Source organism: Cervus canadensis, chromosome 19, assembly GCF_019320065.1.
Source record: "Cervus canadensis isolate Bull #8, Minnesota chromosome 19, ASM1932006v1, whole genome shotgun sequence".
NCBI lineage: Eukaryota > Metazoa > Chordata > Mammalia > Artiodactyla > Cervidae > Cervus > Cervus canadensis.
The window spans coordinates 6,762,188-6,786,116 of NC_057404.1; the positions used below are offsets into that span (position 1 = coordinate 6,762,188).

Sequence of the window (23,929 nt, forward strand, 5' to 3'; positions counted from 1 at the left end):
CTGGGTTATGGTAACATTGTGCTTCACCTTTTAAAGACCTGCCAGACAGCTTTCCATCCACTTGACTGCACCATTTTACATTCCCATTAGCAGTGTGAGAGTTGCAATGTCTACACATCCTTCCAACACTTGTTTTGATCAGCTTTTTTGGTTACGGTCATCCTGGTGGTTGTGTAAAACTGATATTTCATTGCAGTTTTAATTTATATTTCGCTGGTGGCTAATTATGTTGAGCATTTTCCATGTGCTTTTTGGCCATTTGTATATCTTCTTTGAAGTAAGTCCATTCGGATCATTTGCCTGCTTTTCAATTGGGTTGTCTTTTTATTATTAAGTTGTAGGAGTTCTTTATATACTTTAGATACAAGTCTCTTATTAGACATATAATTTGCAAATATTTTCTCCCATTTTGTGGGTTATCTTTTTACTTTAGCATTGATGAGCTGTGAGGCACAAAAATATTTCATTTGGCCAAGTCCAATTTAATGATTTTTTTCTTCTGTTGTTTATACTTTTGATGTTATATCTAAAATGCCATTGCCTGATCTAAGGTCGTGAAGATTTACATCTGTCTTTTCTTCTAAGAGTTTTATAGTTTTAGCTCTTATAGTTGGGTGACTCATATTATTCAGTTTTTATATATGGTATGAGTTATGGGTCCAACTTCATTCTCTTGTATTTGGATAGTTGTTCTAGCATCATTTCTTTTTTTTTTTTTTATTGTAGTAGTTTTTGTCATACACTGACATGAATCAGCCATGGATTTACACGTATTCCCCATCCCGATGCCCCCTCCCACCTCCCTCTCTACCCGATCCCTCTGGGTCTTCCCAGTGCACCAGGCCCGAGCATTTGTCTCATGCATCCAACCTGGGCTGCTGATCTGTTTCACCCTTGATAATACACATGTTTCGATGCTGTTCTCTCGAAACATCCCACCCTCGCCTTCTCCCACAGAGTCCATGTTCTAGCATCATTTCTTAAAAAGACGATTCTTTTCCCATTGAGTGAACTTCATACCCTTGTCAAAAGTCAGTTGACTGTAGATGTCTGGTTTTGGTGTGTTGGTTTGTTTTCTGGTCTCTCAGTTCTATTCCATTGATCAGTATGTCCTCAAGCGAGTACTATACTGTCTTAATTACCATCAAGTGCTTTGTCGCTCAGTCGTGTCCGACTCTCTGCAACCCCACAGACTGTAGCCCTCCAGGCTTCTCTGTCCTTCAGATTTCCCAGGCAAGAATACTGGAGCAGGTTGCCATTTCCTTCTCCAGGGGATCTTCCTGACCCAGAGATCAAACTGGCATCTTCTGTGGCTCCTACATGGGCAGGCAGAGTCTTTACCACTGGTCTAGTGCCACTTGGGAAGCCCACAGCTTTGTACTAAGTTTTGAAGTTGGGAAATGTGAGTCCTCCAACTTTGCTATTCTTTTTCAAGATCATTTTGGCTTCTGGGCCCCTTTAATTCTCATACACATTTTAAGATCAGCTATCAATTTCTTCAAAGACATTAGCTGGACTATTGATAAAGATTGTGTTGAATACATAGTTCAGTTTGAGGAGGACTGCCATCTTAACAGCATTACACCTTTGATCCATAAACATGGATGTTTTTCTATTTATGTAGGTCTTCTCATTTCTTTCAACAGTGTTTTGAAGCTTTCATGGTACTATGATATTTTTGAAGCTATTTTAAATGAAATTTTTTTTATTAATTTCATTTTTTGGACCATTCATTGATGGTTTATAGAAATACAATTGTATTTTAATTTAAATTGTAATTTAATTTAAACACAGTTGTATTACTTTTGTATATGGGTTTTCTATCCTGCAACCTTGTTAAACTTATTGAATGTTTTAGTAGTTCTACTAGTATTTTAGTGGATTCTTTAGGATAATCTACATGCAAGATCATGTCAGCCGTGAGTATATGTAGTTTTTTGTTAGTTGTTTTTGGCTGAGTTGTGTAGCTTGCGGGATCTTAGCTCTCCAACCAGGGATTGAACCCAGACCACAGCAGTGAAAGTGCGAATTCTTAACCCCTGGACTGCCAGGGAATTCCTGAATATGCTCAGTCGCTCAGTCGTGACAGACTCTTTGCAACTCCAAGAACTGTAGCCCGCCACGCTTCTCCGTCCGTAGAATTTTCCAGGCAAGAATGCTGGAGTGGAGTGCCATTTACTTCTCCGATTCCTGAATATATGTAGTTTTCTTTCTTTCTTTTTTTTTTTTTTTACAATAGGATTGCCCTTTATTTCTTTCTCTTACCTAATTGCCCTGGCTAAAATCTCCAGCACAATTTTTAGTAAATGTGACAAAGAATGGGCACATTTATCTTGTCACAGATTTTAGGGAGAAAGCATTCACTCTTTTACCAGGGTGCATGATGTTAGTTGTGGGCTTTTGTAGATGATGCTTCTTTTTATTTTTTTTTTTAAACCAGATTGAAGATGTTCCCTTGGTTCCTAGTATGTTGACTGTTTTAATCATTAAAGGTTGCATAATGTCAGATTTTTTTATGTGTGTCTGTTAAAATGATTGTATGGTTTTGGGCCTTTATTGATAAGGTGTAATGTATTGCATTAGGGCTTCCTTGGTTGCTCAGCGGTAAAGAGTCCACCTGCCAACGCAGCAGACACGGGTTTGATCCTGGGAAGTTCCATGGAGAGAGGAGCCTGGTGGGCCATGGAGTCAGACACAACTTAGGGACTAAACAACAGTGTGTTTCACTGATTGATTTTCTTATGTTAAAATCTCACATTCCTGGGATTTATCATACTTGGTCATGGTATATAATCCTTTATATGTTGTTGTGTTCAATTTGGGTTTTGCATCTGTATTATTCATAAGAGATGTTGATTTGTAGTTTTCTATAAGTCTCTTCAGATTTTCTGTTTCTTCTTGAGTCTGTTTTGATAGAAATGTCTTTCTAGGAATTTGTCCATTACATCGAGGTCGTAGATTTGCTGCCATGCAGTTGTTCATGGTATTCCCTTATGATTTTTTATTTCTGAGAGGTGAGTAGTGACACCCCTCTTTTATTCCCGAGTTTAGTAAGTTGAGTCTTCTCTCTTGTTTCTTGGTCATTCTAACTAAAGGTTTGCATATTTTTTTCTCTTAAAGAATCAACTTTCAGTTTCATTGATTTTCTTTATTATTTTTCTAATGTCCGTTTCCTTTATTTCCATTTGAATCTTTATTCTTTTTTATTTCAATTCCTTCTTTGTGTTGTTTCAGGTTTAGTTTGCTCTTCTTTTTCCAGTGTCTTAAAGTGGAAGGATGGATTGCTTACTGCGTTTTAATTGATGTCTTCATTTTCTATCTCAGTTTGCAAGTGTGGGTGAGCAATGCCAAGTCTGAGCCAGTGCATTCAGACCCTCCTCTGGGGACAGAATCACAAGGCAGCTGGATCCACGAGGCAGGCACACAGAGACTAATTGATGAAATGCTGGCTTCTCCCTATCATGGCGTCTAGGTGGCATTGTGGTTCTGGTGTCGAAACATGGACTCGAGTCTGGCTGCCTCGGTGCGAGTTCTCTCTCTCACTTAGTAGCCGTGAGACTTTGGGCAACTTATATAAGTTCTCTAAGCCTCAGTTTCCACATTGGTAAAGTATGCATAAGGTTGTTACTGCCTCACAGTGATGTTGCAAAAAGGATTAAACGAGCTAACACGTGAAGTCTCGGCCAGAGTCGCTATGCTCAGTCGTGCCTGACTCTTTGTGACCCATGGACTGTAGCCCGCCAGGCTCCTCTGCCCATGGGGCTTCTCCATGCAGGAATACCGGAGTGGGCTGCCATGCCCTCCGGGGGATCTTCCCAACCCAGGGGTCAAACCCAGGTCTCCCGCAGCACAGGCAGATTCTTTACCGTCTGAGCCACCAAGGAAGCCCAGAGTTGGCACATAGCAAATGCTCAATCCGGGTTAGCTATTCTGCTGCTACTGTTGTTGTCAGGTCAGATGGGTCTGTGTTGAGCTACTTCCATGTAAAGTAACTACAGAACTTGGAGTTGTGTTTCCATTAGTTTGCACTTCTTTGCCAATCATCCATGACCTCACCCGAATGTGCTACCAGGATGAACCTCACCTGCGTTTACTACCAGGACACATTTCCTACTCAAGTGTGGCCACCTTGGCTGTTACTTCCAAACAGGAGATCTTCTTTTCTCCAAAGGATTGCAGATTTAACTTATTTGATCATCCATCTATCTATATTGTAATGATACTATGAGAACAATTGCAAGGAATTTCATTTCTCTTTAGAATTTATTTGTTTCTGGCCATGTTGGGTCTTCGTGGCCGCACTCAGGCTCTCTCCAGCGGCGGTGTGGGGGTTGCTCGTGGAGGTGGCTTCTCCCGCTGCAGGGCGCCGGCTCCGGGCACTCGGCTTTCAGCAGCGGCAGCATTCGGGCTCAGCAGCTGGGACTTGCGGGCTCTAGGGTGCTCAGGCTCCAGCAGGCGCGGTGCAGGGGCCCACTAGCTGCAGCTCCAGGCTCTCAGGCCTGGGCTCGGTGGTTGTGGCGCAGGGCTTTACTTGCTCGGAGGCATGTGGAGTCTTACTGGACCAGGGATCAAAGATGTGTCCCCTGCATTGACAGGCAGACTCCTATCCACTGCACCACCAGGAAAGTCCCAAGAAATGTATTTTCCTAAACAAATTTGAGACAAGGTCAGGATGGGAGTACCATAAATTATGAAAATCATGTCACTAAAAAATTCTAATTTAAGTTTCATAGTACATCAAGTTCTCCTCTTGAAGTGGGGATAGAAATGCCCTCTCTGAACTCGACAGAGGAGCTAACATTAAGATTCTGATGCCTTAGGCTCCATGAAGGTAGCACGTTCTCCCATTGCAGCTTCAAGACATGGGCTGCTATTTATGTGCCTAAATGGAATTTTTAAAAAACACATACAGGTTATTCCCATCCTTCAGCCAAAGGACGTCTCTTACTTTCAGAGAAAGGAAAAAAGATACAGATCAATCCTCATCAGGAAACCTTCAGTTAGCTTCCTTTAAAATGAAAATATAGCCAATCTCTAGTTATTCATGAATGATAATAGTTAAGATAATGCTAAAACCTTCAAGCAAAGTAATATTTTAATAAAAATATTTTATTGACTATAACTAGATACCAAGTTTTATGTTTTTACCATCTGAATATAAGTACTTACTATTAAAACAATAGGTGAGCATTATCTTAATAATAATACGTTGCTTCTCTTCCTGAACGCTCAGAACATTTTCATGCATATCATATATTTTTTTCCCTCACAACATCTCTTGGGTTGTTATAGGGAAATAATTATTCCCATTTTACCCATGAGAAGAGTAAAGTATTTTTGAGACATTTTCCCCCAGTGTTTTCTAGTTAGTAGAGTAAGTGCAACCAGTACTCAATTACTCAACTAGTCTTTCTCCCTCCCCCCCCCTTTTTTCCCCTCATCAAAATTTTTTATTAGAAGCATCACTAAGTATTAGAAAGGATGTGGCTATCCCCCTTTCTTCCTCTGGCCTTGTAGGTACAGAGAAATTCGAGAATACTAGATTATACATAGGGGAAAAGTGAAGAAAAGGACTCATTAGTCTATAAATTGACAATCAGCTTTCTTTATGATATATAAAATCAGATGAATTTTATCCAAAGACAGGTAAAAAGTAGATTTATTTTTTGGAAGACTGAACTTAGTGTGAATTAGTCAAAGATGCAGTTATATTAATAATAATTAAATTTTGTTTGTCTCTTTATATGTGGGGCCAAGCCACTCTCGTTCTTCGTGTAGCATGATTACAAATAGAAGGGTGTGAAAGATGGGGCAGAAGATGTGCTGAGGGCCATGAGTAATGGGCTGTGAGTTCTAAATTAGGCAGTTAGAGTGGCCTGGGATCAGCACCACAGATACCTCTCCAGGCCTGAGCTCCTTAAACACTTAAATATCCAATAGAATTTTCTGTGATATGCTGAGAATATATTATCAAAAGCTTTAGGTTCAATATATTTTGTAGCTCTGTATTACCAACCTGTAAGTGTTATTGGCTGTCTACTATAGAGTAACTACTAAAGTTTCTCTACTGTAGAGAAACTACTAAAGTTTCCAAAAACTTTAGGCCAGCCAGAATAAGAGACCAGTAATCCTGGAGATGATCATTTCAAAGAGTGCCAAGACATCAAGTTAAGCCACACACCCTGAAGCAGCTGTTACGGTGTGTATATTTATTATACATTATATCTAGATACTAGTTTTTAACAGGAAAGAAATGCATGATGTTAAGGTGAAATCACTAGCATCATCAGATAATAGGGACCACAAGGACCATGTCAGTTCCTGAGACTCTGACCCATTCTGTTTTTTTCTTTGCCACATTGAATTCTATCTGCCAATCCTCAATAAAGATTTCTAAAAGAAATTTCTGGTGTAAAAGAGCTAATCAACTTTGGCTGTCCTATGGTTGCTCCCTCCTGGGGGAGCACAAGGAGTAATTTTTGGTGACTATTGAAATCTTAAGACACGTCCACTCCAGTGAATGAGTAAATAAGTACTGGCATTTAAAATCTATACATATATAGGTTTTAATTTTATTGTTTATTTTTATGTTTGGCTTAGTTGGGTCTTTGTTGCTGGACCCAGGATTTCTTGAGCTGCAGCTAGCAAGCTCAGTCATTGCGGCACACAAGCTTAGTTGTCCCGTGGTATACGGGATCTTTCCGGACCATGTCTCTGCAGTGACAGGCAGATCCCCAACCACTGAACCACCAGGGACCACCCTAAGTACTGGCATTGACTTTGGGATGCAAAGTAAATTTAAATCCTTGTGAGTAGACTAGGGGTGACTTACAGAAAACAGGAACAATCAGGGATCACCCAACAGATAACAGTTGATTAAACTTTATGTTTAACTATCTAAATTACCCAAAGACTAGCCACATAAATGCTAGGTGAGTGCCTTTACAGTTAAACAGGGCACATGTGTGCTCTGTTCAATCATAGTCATATGGGGAATTGGACCTACCAGAACTTCTAAATTCACAAGCCAGTGTTTCTCAACCCATTTCTCTTAACTCAGCACTCATTGCACCACCCTCCGACCTCTTTCCTCTGAGGATTTTACAGCTTCCAATTAAGTCTGTTGCCCATCCCAGGGTGTAACGTTATCATAAATATTCCTTATATGTAGTCCATTTCTAAAAGTTAATGAGAACTTTAATTACTCCACCACAATCTGAGATTAAGTATGGACAAGAACGAATTCTATGAGTTATACAACACTATACAAATTAGTAATTATCCTTACTATTGAATATATAAACATTTCTTCTTCATTTTGATAGGACAGGAGCTAGGTTGTTTTCTTATGCAAGTGAAAAAATTAATATATTTTTGCTATTTAACAGGTTTTGACTTGAGGGTCTGTAGTGTATGAGTAAGCTAGTAGGTCAGGCAGCACGAAGAATATGGACATGAAAGAATTTCCTCTGGGGACTTCCCTGGTCAGGGAGCTGAGATCCCACATACCTCAGACCAAAAAAAGAAAAAAAACCAAAAACATAAAACAGAAGCAGTATTGTAACAAATTCAATAAAGACTTTAAAAAAAAAATGGTCCACATAAAAAAAATCCAAAAAAATGTTTAAAAAGAGAAAAAGAATTTTCTCTGTGTCCTTAGGCATCTTAGAACTCTTGATCACGTCCTTATACCTGTTTATATTCCCACTAGAGTATATGTGAATCCCTGTTTTTCCCACCTTTCACCACCAGTGGGTGTTATAAATTTCCAAATTTTTGCTGATTTGATAGGGCTTTTAAAATTTAGATTTACATTTATTTAATGGAACAAAGTTCAATGTGAATAAAGTGGAACCTATTTTTATGTGTATTGGCCATTGAATTTCTCTACACATTGCCTATTCATATTTTTGCTTGTATTTATTGAGTTCCGTTTGCTTTATTGGTTTGTAAGAGCTCTTGCACAGTAAGGAAACTGACTTTTCATTATATGTCTTGTAGTCCATCCCATTGGTAGTTTGTCTTTGACTTTGTTTTAATGCTATGAAAGTGAAAGTCGCTCAGCCGTGTCCGACTCTTTGCGACCCCATGGACTGTATACAGTTCATGGAATTCTCCAGGCCAGAATACTGGAGTGGGTAGCCTTTCCCTTAATAAATATTTCTAAATTCCATTTAATTCTTGGTTGAAAGAAAAACTAATGATCGGGACCAGTTTTTAGTTTGACTTGAAAATTAGTTTTAATCTTAACTACTGCATTTAGTTATTTAAATCTCCAACCTAAGTTCAGTTATTAACTGATATGTCTCCGTCTTAAGTTTAATTATTAACTGAATCTAAAATGGAGGTTTCTTATCATAATTTTCCTTTCATTTTTGAAAGAGAACTAAGTACTATAAATGATATTCTGTCACTTCAATTAATTATTATTTTGTAGTTTTACTTCCAATAAATGCATTAGAGACAGTCACTCAAAAGAAATCTAATAAGCAGTTTTTGTTAATCACATGCTTGTAAGTTTGAGGGCTGTGTCTACTTCCTCATTATAAAAGTACATTTTCACAGTAATGTGTTTTTCCAATATAAAAAATATTGTCCATTTGAGTAATTATAAGGAGTCATAACTGACACTGTTATTTTCATTAACATCAGATCAAAGTGATTTTCAGACATATATCCTTTCATAGTTTCAGTCGTAACTAACTGGGGCTGGTAATTTCAGCGCTGGTGTTTCTAAAAACACATTGTGTTAGTAAGTTGTTCCATTGTGTTTTGTTGTTTCCTTTTCTATAAAACGATGTCAGAGAAGTGAGGTGCTTCTCAATGCACTGTGGTGTCAGGGACACATATGGATTTCAGATTGGAAGCCTGAAACAAATATGGTAGGAGAACAGAAAAGGCCCACACATGCATGCTCTTACTACACAGAGGTAGCATCTGTTACTGTGACTTTTCTTCTTCCTAATTGTCTTCATAGTTGTTCACCAAAGTGCTAAAGAGATTTAGCTTTGAGGTCTTTGTGTCACAAGGATTCTTACTAAGCTGAATTTTCTAACTATGATTTATGGCTCCATATGGTAAGTCAAAATATTTTACCAGTAGTTTGGAATTTCATCAAGAGCATTGAGCACCCAGGTTAGTGAATTTCCGTGTGTATGCCCTTGGCAGGGAGACACGTCGAAAGCAGATGGCTTGTATATGATGTATTTTGTAAGGGATTAATACTATCAGCTTGTCATGCAAATGAATGGCAACCATGTAAATCAACAACAACAAAAATAAATAAATAAATAAAGAGAAAGTCTTAAACTTTGTGTATAAGTTTTAATTTTCAAATGTGGAATTATAGTTTATGCAATGCTGTGATAAAAGAAATTCCAAACCATTTTGCAAATGACACACAGTTGTCAAATAGTCACACACACACACATATATATATGTGTATGTATACATATATAAGCAGAAATGCTGAAGCAGTGTGGCAAGAAAGCCATGTGGAGATACCTGCATAAGAAGCCTTTCTGAGAAGATGATTCCAGAGAAGAGGTGAAAGAAAACACAGGTCTGTTCAGACATAGAAAGTAGAAAGGGAGTCGGGGATTTTGTATGTGGGTGTGTGTCTGTTGAGGTTGAGAGGAACAAAGGGAAATTATGCAGTGGTTTGTAGTCAGAAGTTAAGATTTGCAGTTCATGATCAAAAAGCTCATAATGTTATGGATGATCAGGATCACATCAGATTCTTTTCACTGGAGTAATATGATCCCAGCCACACTTAAGATAGATAGTTCTTACTGCTTTCTGGATGGTTAGCAGGAAAAGTGGCTATCAAATGGGAAGGAAAGAGGTTGTGTGTGGTTCAGTTCAGTTCAGTCGCTCAGTCGTGTCCGACTCTTTGCGACCCCATGAATCGCAGCACGCCAGGCCTCCCTGTCCATCACCAACTCCCGGAGTTTACTCAAACTCATGTCCCTCCAGTCGGTGATGCCATCCAGCCATCTCATCCGCTGTCGTCCCCTTCTCCTCCTGCCCCCAATCCCTCCCAGCATCAGGGGCTTTCCAATGAGTCAACTCTTTGCATGAGGTAGCCAAAGTATTGGAGTTTCAGCTTCAGCATCAGTCCTTCCAATGAACACCCAGGACTGAGCTTCTTTAAGATGGACTGGTTGGATCTCCTCGCAGTCCAAGGGACTCTCAAGAGTCTTCTCCAACACCACAGTTCAAAAGCATCAATTTTTCGGCATTCAGCTTTCTTCACAGTCCAACTCTCACATCCATACATGACCACTGGAAAAACCATAGCCTTGACCAGACGGACCTTTGTTGGCAAAGTAATGTCTCTGCTTTTTATTTATTTATTTATTTTCTTCATTTAATGTCTCTGCTTTTTAATATGCTGTCTAGGTTGGTTATAGCTTTCCTTCCAAGGAGTAAGGCTCTTTTAATTTCATGGCTGCAGTCACCATCTGCAGTGATTTTGGAGTCCAAAAAAATAAAGTCAGCCACTGTTTCCCTATCTATTTCCCATGAAGTGATGGGACCAGATGCCATGATCTTAGTTTTCTGAATGTGGAGCTTTAAGCCAACTTTTTCACTCTCCTCTTTCACTTTCATCAAGAGGCTTTTTAGTTCATCTTCACTTTCTGCCATAAGGGTGGTGTTATCTGCATATCTGAGGTTATTGATATTTCTTCCGGCAATCTTGATTCCAGCTTGTGCTTCTTCCAACCCAGTGTTTCTCATGTGTGTGGTTAGTGTTAGCTAAATTGATAAGAGAAAGGGAAATAATTGGCATTAAGAGCTTAAAATGATGAGTTGAAAGGAGAGAAAGGGGCTAAAACAAGAAATTATTTTATAAAATCATTTAAATTTTTCTAATAACCAAATGTTATGTTAAAATATAGACTACAAAGAGGAAAAACTTAAATAACCATATTTAATATTCTTACTATCCAAAGACAACCACTATCAATATTTTATTATATTTTTCTAGTTTTTACATCTATAGTATCAGTTGAGATCATGCTATACATACAGTTTTCTGTACTATTTTCTTACTCTCACATATCATAAATTTTTATTCATAACATTAAAATTCTATGTAAATGTAATTTTTAGTGGCTGAAGAACTAATATAATTTTTAGTGGCTTCTTACCATCATTTATTTAACCATTCCCTCAAGGTGAAGTGTTTGGATAGTTTCTAAATGTATTACAAGTATCGCTGAGATAAGCATCTTTGTATGTAAACTTCATTTTTATTATTTCTTTAGATAGATCTTAATGATTTAATTGCCAAGTGAAGAGAATAAATATTTTCAATGCTTTTCATATATATTACAATTTTTTTAAGGAATGGTTTTGATCAATTTATATTTGTCTTACTAAAGAGTGATATTTTAGCACTATTCATTAAAAATATTTGCTAATTTTATTGGTTAAAAGTGATAGTCTAAGCATGTTTCTTGCCTGAATTTACATTTATTTGCTTACCAATGAGGCTGTACATCTTGTCAAGTTTGAGTCATCTGTAATTCTTGAAGTGAGAGATTAAAATACATATGCCATGCATATATGATAAGTATATTAGCTGGCATATTTCATATTATTAGCTAACAGGACATCTAAAAAAGATTGTAGACTATTCTTTCAAGTGGAAGAATAGAAAGTAAAGGCCAAGTGATGTAAACAGATGAGGGAGGAAGATCCTAGACTGTAGTTTGTGTTGGGGGACAGACGGGGAGTCAGTAATAGAGGTCTTCCAAAGCAGATCATAGTCATGAGGGGAATTAAGTAGGATGGGTCATGAAGCCCGAGATGGAAAGAGTATGGAATAGAAAAGAGCAGCAAACTCAAAGAGCCTGGTGGAGATGAAGGCCAGACCATGAATGAGGGAGACACCCACTTACTACAGTCCTCCACCTTCCCCTCCAGGAGGCCTTGGGAGCTCCCCAGGTTTTCCAGGCAGGCTCTTGTTTATACAAGTCTGTGTCTCCCTCAAATCTGGAAGTTTTCAATAACATGGATCTTTTGTATATCCCCTCTCCCACCGACCCAGCATGTCTCTTTTAATAACGAAGGTCGATGAGACTGTATTTTGTGTATTTATTGTTTCTTGGCCCTGAAGTCAGCTTTCCATAGCATGCACATTTTTTTGAATTAGAGAACATAAAAGTACCAAAGGAAACTAGAAATGGAGAGGACTGCAGAGTTTACGCACACTACATTTAGCAGTGAAGTTAAGACTGAGTTGATTGGCTTAAACCTAGATTTTAAAAATAACATTCCAAGATGCTGCCCGATGGTCAACATCACTGATACTATACATTTGCACTTTTAGTGCCTATGACTGAATGCCATGCCATGCAGAATGTTTTACCCCGTATTACTGACATGTTGTCATGGAACCACCCCGACCCCAGCTGCTCAGGCCGCAGTGTGAGGGATCCTGGACACTACAGGTCGTCCACTAGTCAGCTCTGCCCGTTCTACCTTTATGAAGTAATTCAAAGTCAACTTCTCTGCTCATGACCCCAGGGTTCCCAGGCCTGAACAGCCTCCAGTCCATCCCTTCTTCCTCATGTGCATGCCTGGGATCTCGTTTTCACCCCAGAGTGATCTTAAGAAAAAGAAAATCAGATCTCATCACTTCTCTGCTAAAAATCCTCCATTAAGCCCAGTAGAACCAAAATCCTTGCCTGTCAGCCCCACATTTGACCCCTGCCTCCTCTGATCACTCTACTTCAGCTTCACCAACTTTGTCTTCAGATACCCCACTGCAATCTTTCCTTGAGAGAAAAAGGACTTCCCTGACCACCCTACTCAAAATAGCTCCCCCTTTTCCCTCCTAACTCTGCTTTATTCTTCCTCATAGTATTTGTCACTGTGCTCCCGCCCCAAAATGTATATATTTTCTTTTTGATTACATTTCTCCAGCATAACAGGAAGGACCATGTCTGTCTTAGTCACCACTTTATCTTCAAGGTCTAGAACAAAGACAGTCAATGACAGTAACCATTTGTTGAATGACTGAATGACTCATCTAACCAGTTAAAATTGAGTATCTCGAGAAGTTACCATGTGCTCATAGAAAATTAGGTTCATTATGTCTAAACTATTTGCTTCAGTACTATTTTATGTTGTTCTTTTTCTTGAACATACACTGCCTGCTAATTTTAGCATTATCTAAACTGACCAGCCTTGCAATTAGATCTATTAAAGGTGTCCTCATGTTTCTAATTAATGACTTAACCGATGTTTATAGATGTACAGCAGTTAAAGTTTTAATCTGCTAGATTCTTTTTTGCATGATTTCTATTGTTTCCATATTAAATTTTTTCTTTAGAATATCTGCTTCTATGTTCTCAAAACGTAAGTGCTTCTTTTAGAAAATGGCAAAAGTATATTGATCAGATAATTAAGCTTAAACAAGAACTGAACCCAAGAGTTTTAAGAGAAAAAAAAAGTCTTTTAAAGACAACATGACTTATTTAGTACCTTGCCAGCCATTGAAGCCCCGGATAAGATTCAATTTCTTGGTTGATTAAGGTACTATACTTATGAAATATATTATGTTTAAGATTAATGCCAATATTATTTAGTCCTAATTCTTGGAATAAATTAGGTATAATATAGGAAAAATTCTTCAGCAAAGAGGTTTTGGTTTTTTTAAATCACAAAGTAAACAGAGAAGTGTGTTTTTATTTTATTTTTTAAGTTTTGGCTTTGGCTGTCCTGGGTCCGTGTTGCTGCGTGGGCTCTTCTCTCATCGCAGGGAGCAGGGGTTAGGCCCCAGCTGCCGGGCACGGGCTTCACATCGCGGTGGCCGCTCTCGTTGCGGAGTACGGGCTCCAGGGTATGCAGGCTTTGGTAGTCTCGGCTCCTGGGCTCAGTAGATTCGGCCCTCCGGCTGCAGGGCACAGGGTCAGCTGTTGCATCGCGTGGGTTTAGTCACTGCGAGGCATGTGGGATCCTTCCAGACCAGGGATCAAACCTGTGTCTCCCGCTTTGGCAGGTGGATTCTTTACTATTGAGCCACCAGGGAAGGCCCAAGAAGTGCGTGTTTTCGAGTTGTGAGGCTTGTGATGGCCGTGTAAGTAACCTAAGATGACCGTGAATCAGAAGGCAGCCCACGGCACCCCCGGATGGCCGCTGTCCCCGTGGACTCTGGGCAGCTTGATGAGGCTCCCTCCTGACTGCAGTGCTTCCTGTCTGCATAGCATGTGGTGCCGCGTTCACCCCGTATTTTATGTGTTTTAGTTGTTTGATATTTGATTGTCTCCGAAAAGATTGTTAGTTATTAGCTCCCAGTTCATAGAGCCCACGTCAGGGTCCAGGTTTTTCCCTCTGTGCTTGACTATATCCCAGAGCATTACTGAAAAAAACCACATCTGGACAGAAACGCACAGTGCTTGGTAAATCCAGAATGGTAGGAGATTTCTGTGGTAATTTAGAGGAAATTGAAATACCATTTAACTATAAAAGAGTAAAACCTGCATATTCCTTTGCAAAATCACACACTTCCAGAGCGCTTGTTAAGCTGATTGCTCATTGGGGGGAGGGGTTCTCCTTTTTACAGTGTGACTTTTCTTTGTGTTAAAAGTGGAACACAGGGCTTGGATTTTACACATCATTTATGACTTTGTCATAGATACCTCCTCTCCACCTGCATTCAGTATTTCTTCTCAACGTCTTTTACAAAATAAGAAGTCTGTTTAAACTACCACAGGATGTGGAAGGAAAGGACTGGTAATTACGAGGTCCCACGGTCTGTGTGGTCAAACCTAGCAGGTTTCTAAGAATTAGTGAAGATTCCTGTAGGTAAAGGGGTGTTAACAGTGCCTGCAGCTGAGGCCAAGGTGTGTGTATGCTGGGTGTATGTGGAAACCAAAAGATGTTTGGAGGTGTTAATCCTTTAACAATGTTGCCATTCTTTTGGTGGGTTCCCTGTTTATCCTTCTTTAGGAGGACTCTCATCCCTGCATGCCTTCAACTCTTTGAACTCACCTTCCCAATGTTGATTAGTTACTGGTCATGACCAACTATTGTTGCTGACACCACCCATACAGGTAATATGGCTTCAGTGCCGATAATTGACACTTTTTCATATGAAGGCTCGTACCTCGGGGGGGTGTGTGTGTGTGTGTCATTTATTCCTCTTCTGCATTAGTCATGCATTAATACAGTAACCAATTTCAGCAAAAGTTTTTAAATTCTAAATAGTGTAAAGTTTACTTCTGGAAAATTATACACTACTATTAAATACAGAGCAACACACATTCACTTGATCTTCACACTGGCTATATCTTTAAGTCTTTAGGTAAGATAAAATAAAAAATAATGTTCTCCTAATAGGATGTAAAAGGGACTTTAATAAATGTTATTGGCCAGTCACAAAATCATGTCCAACTCTTTGTGACCCCATGGACTGCAGCCCGCCAGGCTCCTGTGTCCATGGGGATCTTCAAGCAAGAATACTGAAGTGGGTTGCCATGTCATTCTCCAGGGGATCTTCCCAACCCAGAGATTGAACCCTGAGTCTCCTGCATTGGCAGGCAGATCCTTTACTGCTGAGCTATCAGGGAAGCTCTGGTAGATATTACCTATATTTAAAATAACCCACATGACAATTTCCCGGTTTATTACCAGGTCCCCATCCATGCTACAACTTCTCTTTTGCATGACCTGTCTGAATCTTATTTCTTATTCCTTTTTCCAGATCTACCTTAGAGCTCATCTGATCTCAGGCTTCTGTTTTGCACCAGTAGGTTTTTTTTTGCCACAGTCTCAGATCTCATATTTGCCTGCTGTCAGTCCACTCCAAGGCTTCCCTGGTGGCTCAGAGGGTAAAGTGTCTGCCTGCAACGTGGGAGACCCGGGTTCGATCCCTGGGTCGGGAGGATCCCCTGGAGAAGGAAATGGCGACCCACTCCAGTACTCTTGCCTGGAAAATTCTATGGATGGAGGAACCTGGTGGGCTACAGTCCATGGGGCCGCAAATAGTTGGACACGACTGAGGGATTAAACTTTCTTTTTTTTTCTTTTCTTTAGTCCACTCTAAAGACAAAGTTGCCTTGTTAAGACAAAGGATGCTCCTCCAGGGATGACTTAAGCACGCCAGAGCTGTCAGAAGTTAGGCAGCAAATGTAGCACGTGTCTACTGGGATGCCACAAACATGCAGTTTTTATACATCTGCCTTCACCAAGGTGTATGTAATAGGAATCGGTGTCCCTGCCAGTAGAAGGGCTGACTTTTACTTTTCTTGTGTACTTGTCTATACTGTGTGCATTTATGATAACTTGTGTGCCTTGTTTTTGCCAAGACCATAGATATTGGTGTGCCATGTATACTTTTAAAATTAACTCTGTTCAAAGCAGAAGCAGGGAGAAGCTGCTCGTTTTTGTTTAGGGCAGGCTGTAATTGTAATTATGCCTTTAGATATTCAGTGAAAAGCTGCCCTGTGCTTACTCTAAAAATTTATCATCTTGAGATTCTTTGTTTCCTATGTTTTTGTGTTCTTGGTAATGTTTGTATAAGAATTCACACGCACACACACATTTTCTCTTTCTCTCTCATGCATTCATAAACCAAACCTTTAAGCCAAAAATATTCTTCCTAATGCTTAAAAGCATGTCACACATCCAGAATTTATAAAAATTCTTATATAATATTCTTACATAATATACTCAATTACACTTATATAAAAAGGCAGATTTTCTGGGTTCCTTTTTAGTCAAAAGAAATTCAGTGTAAATTCAGTAGTTCTTTCAAAACACTGCCTTAGTATCATTGCAAGATTGCTTCCATTTTCCTTTAATCAGAACTTAGCAATTTAGTTTTATATAATATTTAATGTGATTATAATCTTAGACTTGTTCTGGATTTTGACCCTTTACTAAGGAACCTGTTGATAATTTTCTTGTCACTATTGATAGCTTTAGATTATTTCATTTGGGAGTAATAAAACTGTCTCTCTTAAAAAATATAAGTAGATAGATTTAAAACTTGTCACTCTGGCCTTTTTACTTCCCATCCTGGCTACTTCAAATTGCTAAAGTTTATGGGATTTACAAAATAACAACTAAGGGAAAATTCAAGGCCACAGGTTTGAAATGTCTGTTTCAAACATTTATAGATGTGTAGATAAATTATAGAGTTATAGATTTCTTCCTTCCTTTGTACCCTGTGGGGTGCTTTCTTTGAATGCTAAGTCCCGTCCCACTTTTGTGATCCCCGCCAGTCTCCTCTGTCCATGGGATTCCCCAGGCAAGAAGTTGGTTGCCATTTCCTTCTCCAGGGGATCTTCCCAACCATCAAACCTGCATCTCCTGCATTGGCAGGTGGATTCTTTACCCCTAAGCTGTAGAGCTCATGTTAATTCTGGCCCAGGTGGTCCCAGATGTCACTGGTTTAGCTTTCAGGAACCCTCCTGCAGTCCATCTTCTGGTCCCTTCTCCCCTGATCTGCCGGCTGTCTGAAGTGACAATCTCAACCCCCAGAGCAGTTCCATCTCTTCACTGCTTGAAGAGGAATATATTTACTCTGCTTAAGTGCTTCTGGTCCTCCCAACCCGTTGTTATGTACAGACTGTTTTTATTACCCATGAATCATGTTTTACTACTCCTTTTTCTTTCTACCCCTTCTATTTTCCCCTGCCTCTTACCAGTAAATCCATTGCCAGCTCCAAATGGGTAAAGTAAGATAAATGAGGGTTTAGTTCTTATGTAATTTTTGCCTCTCTCTTTTTTCTACCAGGCTTATCTAAACCCTATTACTGGTAGTGATTAGGAGAAAAGATAAAGGGTACTCACTCCCAGTTACCTACCCCAGATACAATGAGAAGGAAAATACTAAAAAATAGAACATTTCTAGGAAATCATGGTAACATTTTTTGAGTACTTTCTATTTTGGAAATTTTCTAAGCGCTTCATGAAGTGCTTAAAACTCAACAACTCAGGTGAAGTAAGAATTGTGTTTTTTTGTAGCAAGCAGAACAATGTAATCGGCACCCACCTTATTTCTAGGAAGGTGAATTAAAAAAAAAAGTTTGTCTCCTTTTAGTTAGTATTGGTGTTAGAATAAAATACTTCAGGTACATTTCCTTCTCTATGAAATGTCAGGACTTTTGTCTTCTTGGATCTTCCCCAGATCCATTTACTACCGTAAGTTTGCCATTAAATTGTCAGGCTGCTGTGGAGCATTTCGTATCTGGTGATTTAAACACCTCCCTTCTTTCTGTACCACCCACTCAAGTTCATTCCAGGTGCCCTTAGCAAATGACTTCCAAGGCATTTAAGTGGCCAAAGCTCATTGACCAATGAGGCGAAGTGTGTCATGTATAATAGAGTTACGCAGTTCCTGGGTCAGGACCAAAGTTTGCTTAAGCAAAGCTTTTGTTACCATTAGCCTGTCGCATCCAGATTTCAAGACTGGAAAGGTAGGGGACACCTTATTTGTTGTAATTGGAAGAGAGGAGGAGATGGTTTTGTTTAGTTAACGTAATTTAGATCAGGTTGAATAAACAAGTGATCCATTTTGTTTGTTTTTAATTGAGGGCAAAAAAAATTTAGAAGTTTGTGAGAATTTCAAATGCTGCACAGTTTGCCTTACCAGCAGCAAAACCAAACTTCTTAAGAACATTAAAAAAAAAAGCCAAAAACAGTTTGTCTAGCATCTCTTCACTTTATCACACTTGAAAAAACTAGGTGGAAGAAAAAAGTCATGTTTTCATAGATTGCTGCTATTTTCATTCTGGGATTAAAAGCAGGAATTTATCAGTAATACCCACATTTGTTTTCCAAAGTCATTTCAGACTCAGTCGTTACAGAAGAATTTTGTGTGATTATTTAAATGAGATGTGATAAGGAAAACTATGAAATTAATAGAATTAGCTCTTGAGAGTTACTACGTAAAGGTTACTGATAATGACTGAAAAAAGTTCATGTGTAAAAGGACTCATATCAATCGTACTGCTTTTTTCAAGCCAACAGTAAAGTTTATGAAATGGAATTAAGTAAGTGTAGGTTTATATACTTTAAACACTATATAAATTAGTTTCACTTTTATTAGAAGGAATAATTTAGTTATATTTTATGTGCTGTTTAGATTTGTTCTAATATTAAAGAAGCCAGATATAAAGAGTCTTTATTTGCTTCTTTCTACCTGGAAATGGAGTGATCTGGATAGCATTTGAAGCTAATCCTAAAAAGAAAAACCCTGGTCATTATGAATAAAATATGATGAATCAATGTTATAACAAATGTATACATAAAAACATTTATTACTGATATTATACTTATTCCTTAGCCTACATCTAATGTTTAGTATGAGAAGGTAAGCTTAGGTTCAAAAAAGTAAAACTGGTTTCCCAAGATTGCTTTTTTATAGAGCTGACTTAATATGAGTTTGTATTTTATACAGAAATTAGATAACTATTTAAAAATATAACATATGAGAGATCGTATCATTTGATTAAAATTTTTTAAAGTTTTAATGTATAGTCAAAACCCTATTTTTGCCTAATTTATAAAGAAAACTTTTTAGCACACATTCTCACTGGGCCTAAATGTCCAATAATTTCAGTTATCTCAGATTCTCTCCTTTTTAAGAATTATTTTTATATGCTCCTTTAAAAAAGTTGCATCCTGGAAAAAAAAAAAGTTAGATCCTGAAATTTTCTGCTTTTATTAGATTTTTTTCATGATGCCACTTTATGAGACGTTTACCCTCCAGATCTCCCTCTTGACTTTTCAGGGCAGGTGGAGATAGATGGAGCACCAGGCGCCCGGGGTTAACTATTCACAGCAGCCATCTTCTTGGGTACAAGTTAATACTATTTCTCAACTCCAAGCTGAGGTTCAAAGGTTTAGACTTAACTTCACAGATCAGAGGTCAGGCACGAATTGCTGCAATTTGTAGTTCAATTCTGCCGATATGACAGAATTTCACAGCTATGATGATTGCTTTTTCCACTTTTGCACACAGGCCAGGCCGGGCAGTTAACAGCGTAATTTGTACAAGTCAGCCCTTGGCACCCGGGTTTAATGAGTAACTAGCTGGTGCCTTAGGTTTCACTGGCACAAGGTGCACATTATAAAAAGGGTCAAATGTCACACACAAGAAATGGAGGGAGTGGGTAGGGGAGATTGCAGTAACCACCGTTTATGAATCATACATAAAGAATTGGTAATTTTTGTTCATTTTAAAAGTGATTTCTGTGATGTTAAGGTTACTGTGTTCATTTTCTTTGCTATGAAAAGACGAAAAGACATGGATAATTTTGTTAAATGTTAGCGAGAAAGAACAATCTGATTAGAGATTACTGACAGTCATAGACAGTGAAGTTGCAGGCTCTGATTATGCCTTTCATAGGGTTTCTCGAGAACTTCCCCAAGCATGCCAGTTTTTCAAGAATCTAGGGAACAAGCTGGGTAACCAGGTATTTCTGAGCCCATAATATTTATGAGTATCTCACATTTTCTACTCTTCATCTAAAAAGTTACACTCCTAGCTTTATTTCTAACCCAAGCTAAGCATATCTTTTACTGTTTGAAGGTGGATATTGAGATTCTTCAGAAAACCCTTAGATGGTGGGCCTTGACAATCCATGGGTTTGCTGTTCACAGTTTGACTTCTCATAAATGACTCTGAAACTGCCATATAAATACATACAGAGTGATTTGTCATTTCTGTTGTAACACAAATTTTCATTTTCTACTCCCAAACTGGGGTATAGAAGCAATTGGATTCTTCCACAGAGCACAGTAATTAAGAGCACAGACTCTGGTCTCAGACCTCTTGGGTTTCAATCCCAGCTGCATCAGTTACAATTAAGGAACCTGAACAAATGAGCAGTCTCCCTCATGTTCAGGATGAGTATAAACATAGAATTGCTTCGTGGAGTTGTAGTAACAATTAAATACGTATACATGAAACGCTTAGCACAATGCCTGGCACCTAATAAGCACTCCGTGAATATTTGTTATAATTAGTACTATTGGGACTAGCTTCCTCTACCCTGCAAATCATCCCAATTTATTATTTTTTCAATATTTATTTATTTGGCTGCATCAGGTCTTAGTTGCGGCATGTGGTACCTAGTTCCCAGAGCAGGAATTGAACCCAGGCCCCCTATATTGGGAGCTCCGAGTCTTAACCACTGGACCACCAGGGAAGTCCATCCCAGCTTGTTTGGACTTGGTCTTTGCTATGTTCATTTCAGGAGAGACATAAGATAAGGTATACTTGGCAAGGTGATCTGGGGATGTTTTAGGTGTATTCTTTTTTAATATCATGAGGAAGTGTGTTTTTAAATTCCTCAATTTCAAGTCCAACATCCTTTTGTATGCTAGTTTTCCCCCAACTGCTTTGCCGTCACATGGCAAAAGCTGTATATATATGTATAAAAAAAAGATAAATCCAAATCATCTGGTTTCCTTTGAGAGTTTTTATTCTGCCCTTTGGTAAGAAACATTTGAGTTGAAAAAGAAAAAAATTCATAAATGATACCTTATCAGTGGGCTAAATTCTATTCCTGATGATATGTGTTATACTTACTAAAAGTCATGGTTTCCGGAAATGTCATGAAAGTCTTAAAAGGTGATCTTTTTTTTTTTTTTTGCTATATTTTACTCCTATGGAACAGTAGCATTTGAACAAAAACATGATCCTCCCGATGACAATATATCAATTATGTGCTTAGTGTTGAAAAGGTAGTAACAATCCCTCTCACTAATTAAACAGTGGAGCACCTACTGTGTGCTAGGATTGTGTGTGGGACACTGGGATTATAGCTGTGATCAGGTCTGGATCCTGCCCGGTCAAGTCTATAATGGACTTGAGAATGCCATTATACCAACTACTGTAAGATTAAACCAGATAAAATTGCCAGTATTCTACTGTTTTTGTTCCCTCAAGGGGCAATTTCATTAGATTCAAGCCAGTGTTATGAGAGGGGCTCCAGAGATGACCTCCGAGGAGTGAAGTGTAAGGATGAGAACAAGCTCGCTAGGCAGGGCATTGGTGAAGATTTAAAGCTCCAGGAGTAGCAAGTGTTGGTGAAAAGCAACACAAGATGAGGCTGGGGAAGGAGCCAAAGTCTTCCTTACGTCCCTTACTGAGGACATTGACTTTATTCTAAGGGTAGTGGAAGAAAGGGTAGAGATTTAAGCAGGAGGGTGACATGATCAAATTGTGTGGGTTTTATTTATTTATTTATTTATTTTTTGCTGCTCTGGATCTTCGTTGCTGCGCACAGGCTTTTTTCCTAGTTGCGGAGAGCAGGGGCTATTCTCTAATTGCGGTGTGCGGGCTTCTCATTGCAGTGGCTTCTCTTGTAGAGCATGGGCTCTAGGTGCAAGGGCTTCAGTTAGTTGCGGTGCTCAGCCTCAGTTGCCCCAAGGCGTGCGGGGTCTTCCCAGACCAGGGATTGAACCCATGTCTCCGAAGTCCAGATTGTGTGTTTTTAAAAGGTCACTTTGCCCGTCTGGAGAGCCGGATTGATTGCAACAGGCAAGAGTGGATGGGATGAAGTCAGCTGGGAGGCTGCCGCAGCTGGCCAGGCAGGAGCCGATGGTTGCAGTTTACAAGATGGCTTTCAAAATGTAGTGTCTCGTGTTATCCTTGTAACGACTCTCACCTGTGGCGTTAATATCAGCTTCAGTATGCTGGTGAGGATGCTACGGCCAGAAAGCTAAGTGGCGTGCCCGTACAGGGCCTCAGACTGCTGCTGGCGGAGCCCGAACCAGTACTCTGTTACCAGACGCTCGTTTCTGGGAGACTCCTGGTAGCTTTAGTGAAAAGTGAAAGTGAAAGTCGCTCAGTCATGTCTGACTCTTTGCGAGCCCACGGACTATGCAATCCATGGAATTCTCTAGGCCAGAATACTGGAGTGGGTAGCTGTTCCCTTCAGACTCGTATTCTATTGTCCTGGGGTGTGGACATTTGGTTTATGTTTAGAACCAGTTTGTTTTTAAGAAACAGAATTCTCATTCCTTGGTGGAGGACTGGGGTTGAGAAAGTTATTTTTAGCCTCAGTTTATGCTTGAGAGTTGAAAGAAGCAGAATGTGACATGAAACTTGATATTAGACTAGAGCCTCCTTTTGGAAAAAAGAGAGTTATTAATTTCACATATTTATTTATACCTTGCCTCATTCCAAAAATAGATTTGAACAGCTTTCAAAAATACATATGGTAGACAAAATAGAGAGGGCGGAAATCAGGGCAGGCAAATGAAGATGATGCCATAGGTGTCGTAAGCTCAACAGAAGATTGCCATCGGATCCTACCAACTCCTTGTGACCGTATGGACCATAGCCCGCCAGACTCCTCTGTCCATGGGATTCTCCAGGCAAGAACACTGGAGTGGGTTGCCATGCCCTCCTCCAGGGGTCTCCCCGAACCAGGGAACGAACCCGTGTCTCTTATTCTCCTGCATCGGCAGGGGAGTTATTTACCACCAGTGCCACCCAGGAAGCCTATGATGGACACTATCTGTAGCTTTTTCACAGAACAAGGAGTGAAGGGTTGGAGTGAATGCATTAACCCAGTTTCTGTCTGTAAACTATTTTGTTTCTCTATGAACTTCCCCACAAATCTTATGTGACCTTCAGTAAGACAGTTTACTCCATAGTAAAATGGAAGACTTATACTAGAGATGGACTTCTTAAATGGGGTGCCCCAGGACACCCAATATTGTGTCAGGATGAGTGTGGAGTGACAGGAAAAAAGTGGCATGTGGGTTTTGCTTGAAGATTTTCATGATAAAATAGTACTAAAATATTTATGAAATGACTTGTGTTTGGAGTCATTCTGGAAAATCAGGTTTTTCGGTAAATAAATAGTCCTAAGTATTTTTCCCCCCCAGGAAATTTTTTGTTACTTGAATTGCCATGAGAGGCACTTCAGTAATCCTTTCCATCATTAAGATTTAG

At 39.2% G+C, this 23,929-nt stretch overlaps 1 protein-coding gene across 12 annotated transcripts in view; it reads left to right on the top strand.

The window, feature by feature from the left end:
- Positions 1-23,929, top strand: part of RBM47 (RNA binding motif protein 47) — a 174,854-nt gene that overhangs the window by 113,353 nt on the left and 37,572 nt on the right. The window contains exon 1 of one of the 12 annotated variants that reach the window (XM_043438779.1): positions 18,386-18,434. The exons of the other annotated variants lie outside the window; for them this stretch is intronic. The gene's annotated coding sequence lies outside the window, so the exon portion shown is untranslated. Of the gene's footprint in view, positions 1-18,385; positions 18,435-23,929 lie in introns of those variants that run through there. 12 annotated transcript variants of the gene reach the window in all.